Genomic DNA, 8,019 nt, shown 5'->3' on the forward strand with positions numbered 1-8,019 from the left:
CAATTTTTCCGCAATGCCAAATTCCGGGCTGTGCCGACATAGATAAGGATTGGAGAAATTAGAGATTGGATAGATTATAATGTCCGCAGTGTTTGCAGCGGTCTTCAATATTTCAAAACCTTTTATACTTTGCTTGTTTGAAATAATTTTTAACAATGGAGGCGTTTTGCGACAAGTGTAAACATTGCCCGTATCTGGCACTCAAGTCAGCCTCGCACAAACGCAAAAAAAGATCAATTCAAAAAGTAATTCGTTCACGAATTCATTCCAATAGCCGCAAACGTTCCTAATGATTTCTCGCATAAAAGATCACGTACGTACATAGCGGCTACAGTGGGATTCTTATGTCGTTCCCGATAAGTTATAATGGGCGTTTTTACACCTCATCGAGCCGAGAGGCAAAATTATGATAGCGCAGTCTAGAGAGCTATTGATGCTGCTGTCTGTTTAATCGGGTGGATGAATTAATCCATTTGGAAAGAGAGGGGGAGAGAGGGAGAAAAGAGGAGAGGAGAGAGTAATGGCTTGGCAGAGAACCCAGAGGACGAGGCGATGGCAAGGAATTCACATTTGTCACATGCAGCCTCAAAGAGGATTGGACCGCGTTCCCTTCGCTATTGTGTGTGTGTGTGTGTGTGTGTGTTTCTGGTTTTATGCGTGTGCAACGTTGCATACATGCATTTGTGGGTGTGTATAATATAGCCACACAATGCTAGTCAATGTCAAGCATTATAGATAATGGCCACAGCAGGAGCTGATTGGCGAAACATGACAGATAGCTTCCCTGGAAAGAGAAGAAAAGAGAAGAGAAGGAGAAATGCTGGCTACAAAAAGGTTGGTGCAATATAATGGGGCCATTGGCTTCCCACTGTGCGTGCATGTGTGTGTGTGTGTGTGTGTGTACTCACGTTTGTAGGTGCATGCCATTGCGTGCAGGCGTGCATTTCAGCAACTGTAAGTTGTAGGCAATGCGTGTGTGTGTGTGTGTGTGTGTGTGTGTGTGTGTGTGTGTGTGTGTGAGTGAGTGTGTGTGTGTGAAGCCACATCCTGGCCCCCATGTGGTCATCATTCAATGCGCCACACCTGGAATATAGGAGCCCGTCTGCTGCAGCCAAATGATCCTGCCAGAGGGGTGGGGGGGAGTGTGTGTGTGTGTGTGTGTGGGGGGGTGGGGGGGGTGGAGGAATGGAGTGAGAGAGATAAAAGGAGAGAGAGAGAAAGAGAGAGAGAGACTGGGGAGAAAGCAAGGATTTAGGGATGAGAGAACGTGTCCGGAGTGGAGGACGGAGAGGATGCATGGATGTGTGTTGTAAAGAAAAAAAAAAAACGAATGCATTAAATTAATGGAAGGAGAGGTGGAGATGGGATCGAGAGAGAGAGAGAGAGGGAGCGAGACTGAGGGAGGGACGGCCAAATGAGAAGGACTAGATGGATGGAGAGGCAGAGAGACAGATGAGGGTGTTAATTTGGGTTGCCGGGACACATTGTCTCTCTGCTGCTCCGGGAAGGATGGAGAGAGCGGCCACGCAGACGAGCGAGGGAAATGAAAGGAGAGAGAACGAGGGAAACAAAAGAAGGAAGAAACTGAGACTGGCAGAGAAGACGTAGCCACAAACAGTCACTGAAATAAAATACCGACATACCCAAAAGGAGTCTGAGAGGCAAAGGCAAAACACAAGCAGAATAAAAAACATCTTTCAGAGGCTGGGGACACACTACCCGACAGATCAGACTGTGAAAAGACAGGACAACACACACTTAACAACCAGGTTTTTGTTGTAGTGGAGCTGGATTTGGGGATCGTGACAAGATTAAGACTGAGATCACACACTAACCAAGCTCTAACGGTTTGAAATCCCCCAGTCTGGTGAAAACAAGAGCTTTTCGTGCTACTACTACACCGAACCAAAATAAACACGGAGACTGCTTTTTCTGTCTCCCCCGCTCAGCTCTTCCTGGCTGCTGTCGGTTTATGTTCAGATCGGAGCTGTTGACCAGCTCACACTACAAGACTCAAGCTGTAAAATGGAACACCTTTGGAATAATCACGACGGTACCAACTGGATTAAAGAGGTTAAAGTCTTGAGATCATCTGTGCCGACAGTGTATTGTGATCACCCAAACTATAGTAAAGACTTGGTCCGATCTTGAGAATCAGTCATGATGACCAGTTGGTGGGCATAAAAAAGATTTGTGGGCACAGTTAAGTTTAGGCAAGTAAAACAACTTAAAGTATAAGTCTGGGGATTTTGGACCTATATATAATTTGTCTCTTACATACCTGTAGTACTTGGACCCACAGAGAATATTGGCTCCAGAGTCAGCTGTTGGCTGAAACAGCGAGCTCCTGTTGCCTCTTGCCGCTAACAATGAGTCCAAATGGGGTTTGTCAAAACATCTCCAAAAGAGGCATTTGTAGGCTTCACATGGGAGTTGAGAGTAAACGGAAAAGTTGCAAAGTGCATAAATTAAAATTAGCTGTGATTTCATGACACAATTCCGCCATTACGCACTGTTTCACTAATCAGGAAATCACAGAACTATTTTCCTCTGCCGCAGCACAGACTGCTGTGGGGTGAAATTGCGTTACCGGCGGAGTGATCTAGTTTTGTGGAAGGTCAGGTCAGTAAACAGTAGAGTTTGGTAGAAGACTATGCCCATTATAGAGTCACTATTGTCTGTGGGTCCCGATTATGTATAGGTCCACCTTTAAGGTTAGGGTAAGGTTTTAGTCATGGTTAAATAAGAAAAACTTCAGCTAAAAATGAAAACTTCACCCACAGTAGAAGACTTCTTGGTATCAGTTGGGAATTGAACCCAGGTCAGCAGACTTGAATCCACGACTCCTACACCCTTACTTTCCTCCACGCTATTTCAATGCTACACTGCTACTGTTTCTAGTCACTTGTCCATGTAATCCTTTCATGGTGGGAAAACAGAGCCCATATTTGCGTTTTAAGACATAGAGCTCATTTCATGAAATTTCGGAAGCCCAGGCAGACACATCAACATAAAAAGAACTAAATTTCGCTCACTGTCCCAGTTATTATTCTGACTGTACGTATTGTGATATCCCTTTGATGCAAAAGACAAACTCCACAGCAATCTGCCAATGAGGAGCGCAGCATCTTATCTCCTCTTGTCTCGCCTGAATAAAGACTGGCGTGATGGAATGATAGAAATGAGACAGAGATGAATGAGAAATACCATCGCGGAGCTTGAAGAGACTGACAGCTGGCAGCGCCCAGCTGCGAGAGAGGCCGGCGTTTCTCCTTTCGCAGCACAACTCCGACAGAGAGAGAGAGAGAGAGAGAAAGAAAGAAAGAAAGAGGGAGAGAAAGCAGTCTGTTTAATGGTTTCCCTAGGCCTGGCACCAGATGTTACCTTGACAAGAGAACAGGAGAAGGGAGGAGAGGGGATGACATGAAGGGACAGCTGAGACGAAGAGGAAGAGGAAGAGAAGAGAAGAGGAAGATCGAAAAGAGAAGAGACACGGAGGGGAGAGCAGCGAAGGAGCGAGGAACGAAGGGAAGGGAAGAAAGGAGAGCAGGAAATAAAGGAGAAGAGAAAGTAAGCGGGCCATAAACAGTTTGGCCCAGATAGCACCCAGGGGAGAAGGCAGTAAAAGTCTCATCAAACCATCATCACAGCTGTCGAATCACACTCGTCTTCTCAGCGCTCCCGCTCCCTCCATCTACTATGCATCTCTATGTGTAGATGTGTCTTTTCTCTTTCAAACCCCCCCCCCCTCCCCCCTCTCTCCCTCTCTCTCTCCCCTGTCTCCTTCCCGCATCCCGTCTTCTGCATCGCACGCCTCTCCTAATTACTCCCCCTGTCCGTCTCCCTGTCTCCCCCCTCCCCCCTCCACCCCCCCTGCTCCTTTCCTCACCTCCCTCATCTGTCACCTCCAATTCCACGTCAGGACGCTTATTGGCAGGCCCGGTCCAGTTACTACTACAACCAAATCCTTTGTGTGTGTGTGTGTGTGTGTGTGTGTGTGTGTGAGTGTTCGTCCTAACTCCTGGCAGCTTCTATTAATGTTGCCAAGCAGCAAGGGGAAGACGGGCAAACCACTGACATAGTTAAATGAACGATAAACCAAAGCCTGGAGAGGGGGATTTGAGAAAATTCTATATAGAAATGCCCTCATTGAAACACACCTCTCTCTCTCTCTCTATCATTAATTCCCTCGGTCTCTCTCTTATCTTATCCTCCATCCTTTAGCTGTGCGCTCCCTTCATCTCTATCCATTTGTTCTGCGAGATGACAGAATGAGTGAGGGATCTTTGATGATACATGTACAGGAAGCACATATACACCCTCCCCACACACACACACCCCCCCCAACACACACACACACACACACTTCAGAAGTACTCCTCGAAACGTCGACACGCGGCATTGAGGTGTGTACGTTTTGATGCGCCGTCTCCCTCGGGTGCTGCAGCTCCCCTTCAGCTCGTAGCACCAAAGGTCAAAGTATTGATCACTATTCTTCCTCCTCACTCGCTCGGTGAGTTAGCGAGCACGCACGCACACACACACACACACACACACACAGTTTCTCACTTTCTCTTTCTCTCTCTCTCACACACACTCCCACACACACACACACACACACACACACACTCCTGCTCCAGAGAGCTTGACGGTCAAGGGAAGGACTGGGGTTTGATATTACATGGGGACTGAATAACGCTCACTCCTACATTATCATTGCACTCTAGGCTATACAATGCCTGATGGATTCCAATAGCGGTGCACTATGTTCACTTTCCAGCCTACACATACAGAAGCGGCTGTACAACACACACACACACACACACACACACACACACACACACAGAGGCTCTACTGCTGAACCAGAACCCACTCACATACATGAAGGCACATGTCTGTGCATACATATACTCACACCTACATGAACACAAAGACACTAATTGGCTGTAGAAACGAGCTCAAGCATATATAACACACACACACACACACACACACACACTTATCCCCCTCCACCCCTCAACCCTATAGAATATAATGCTGGTCTTGGCCTGATTCTTTCTCCCTGGGGCCGGTGGAAGCCATGAGTTAATGTACATTAACGCTGTCGGGTCAAAACGGGAACGGAGTCACTCAACGGTTACTACTTAGTGTGTGTGTGTGTGTGTGTGTGTGTGTGTGTGTGTGTGTGTGTGTGTGTGTGTGTTGGGTGGCAGGTCTGAGGTCTTAACGTAAACGCACAATAACTGAGTCATGAACTTATCGTGACTGGTATTGTATGCCAGCAGGCGGGAGTGGAGAGTGTGTGTGTGTGTGTGTATGTGTGTAGGAGTGTGTGTGTGTGCATGTGTGTGTGTGTAGGGGGATGAGCAGGCCAAAAGGCAAGCCAGCGGAGGACAAAGCTACGTTTGGAGGAGGCTGTTTGATCCAAAGCACGCTATGCTATGAAGGCATGAGCACAGAAACTAAAGCTGAAATTGAATCCTAAGGCTGTTGGATGCTCACACTGTTTCTCTTCTCTTCTCTCCTCCTCTCTTCTCTTCTCTTCTCTTCTCTCCTCCTCTCTTCTCTCCTCTTCTCTTCTCTCCTCCTCTCTTCTCTCCTCTTCTCTTCTCTCCTCCTCTCCCTCCCTGTCACTTTTCAATCTAATCCAGATAATTACATTAGAATAATAATTATATTTCAATCAAAAAACGGTCTTAATCTTCGTAATATTAATATTTCAGGTCCCTGCTGGCCCTCATCTTGTTCGAGAGAATACTAATTTTGTCATGAGCTGTTACATGAACAAATTTTGACCTATCATTACTGTAATGTTATAACATCAGCGCTTGCTAACTGCTTTGCTATTACACAACAAATCTAGAGCTACCATTCAGTTCAGTGCAAAATTCAGTTTACAGTTAGTTTAATATTGTTTGTTAGGTTTGTTTCAGTTCATTTTTAACATTGTGCATATATTTGCCAAAGTAGAGCACATACAGGCAGCCTGGCTAAGAATAGCACACTCTATAGACATATGAATATCATCTGAAAATATGAATGTAGTAATATATCCAAGATAATATAGCTGAATCTGCCAATGCCTTTCCAAAGCAATCAAAATATGGATCTCATGAAAAAACTAAGCTGTTTTGGGAAAACCTCACAACTGCTCAGCTTCTGTCCTCCTCTCCTCCATGAACTTTTTGAGCAGAGTTTGGGCCTGGGCGACACCTCGCCCAAAACCCCCTCAATTATAACCCCGCTGTACACTATCTCCCCATGAAAACGCACCGCGGCCGGTCGGGGATGAACACGTTTTAATCCGGGAATTAAAACGAAACCAATTTCTCTTTTTGCGGGGGCATAGAATTAAAACGTGGGGTGTGACATTTTCTCATTACAATTAGATAAGAAGAAGAGGCTCAACTCCAGTGGGGGGGGGGAAAAAAAAAAAGGCGAAAGTTTTCCATCTGGGGAAATTTCAAATTTGCCACACTTTGTTAAGCCACCTTTACCGTCACCCCCCTCCTGCGTGTGCATTACAGAGGCAGGTTGACTGAATGCTGCTGCAGGTAATCAGATCATGCATGGTGATACTGTAGGTGTGTACTTAATAAGTCTAACGAGTCAGAGCCGTGGGACATTAGTGGGGAGTAGATCGATGCACATGAGGTGCCGGTGCATTAACTTGGCTTAATTGTACTGTCTCTGTGTGTCGTGCTCTCCCTGCAGCATACAGATAGTGCAAACACACACACACACACACACACACACACGTGCATGCATGTATGCAATCAATGAACACACACACGCACGCACACAGCAATTCATCCGCGTACACACAGATGTAAGGCAAAAGGTGAGGCGAATTTTATTTATATAGCACATTTCATACACACGCTGAATTAAATGTGCTTAAAACACAAGAAATACATCATTTGTCAGGTAAAATGACATTATCAACTCATAAAATGACGTTTAAAAGATAGAAAGAAAATCTAGAGAGAGATGTAGACACGTACACAACCACACACACATTCTAGGACATAGGTAAAGAAGGAAAGACAGGATTAAACTGGACACACGCACACACACACACACACTACACCTTGCACTCGCTTGCTTTCAATGTAAGGTTTACTTGATCGGGGGGTATAATGATACGTGCCCCCCCACCCCCCACACCCCGCCGCCTCGCAAACCGACGGAGCGTCGTCTGAAAGGATCCTTCACCTGAGCGAGTCCTTGACTGGAATTAGATTTTTAACTGCAATGCGGCTGGCTTTCGGGGGGGGGGGGGGGGGCACGGCGCACCGGTTAGCCAGTTAGCATAATGCGTGTTAATGGGCCGTTCACTTAGCATCTTTTAACTTCCGCCGTCTCATAAAGAGCGAACAAAAGTCAGACGTCTGCAGGATGAGCGTGCCGTGAGCAGATGCTGCCGCTACGTACGCTTTTTCCTCTTCCTCCTCCTCCTCCTCGTCGCCCGCTCTAATGTTTTTATAATGTGCCACATTTGCCTGCGCGGCGATCCCGAGTCGCGTTCGGATTAACTACAGGAATATATGAACGTCGGGCTGTGTGTGTGTGCGTGTGTGTGTGTGTGCGACAGATGATCTTTGTTGTTTATTGTCATAATGTGCAGATAGGGCCGTGTGGCGCTGATGCAATTCAAGCCTGACAGGATTTAAGAGTGGAATAATCTTCAGTGATTTTCTCTCTTTTATTGCCTGACACTAGTGATTTGTAGTTGGCATTCAATACACTGTAGATAGTCATTACTCACAAGCCCACATACACACATTTGCCCGCACACATTGAACCTCAAGGTCAAATGCTTCCTGGTACATGCATTGCATAATATGTGCATATATATATATATGTATGTGTGTGTGTGTGTGTGTGTGTGTGTCTACATGTGCATGCTTGCATATATACATATATGTGTGGGAGTGTGCACGTGTGTTTGTGGGTGTGCGCGTGTGTGTGTGTGTGTGTGTGTGAGTATGTGTGTGTGTGTGCGGGCAAAAGCATTTT

The sequence above is a fragment of the Centroberyx affinis genome, unplaced genomic scaffold (assembly GCF_046629955.1).
Source record: "Centroberyx affinis isolate AG114_WGS23_722 - 3 ecotype Tasmania unplaced genomic scaffold, CSIRO-AGI_Caff_v1 ptg000262l_1, whole genome shotgun sequence".
Taxonomy (NCBI): domain Eukaryota; kingdom Metazoa; phylum Chordata; class Actinopteri; order Beryciformes; family Berycidae; genus Centroberyx; species Centroberyx affinis.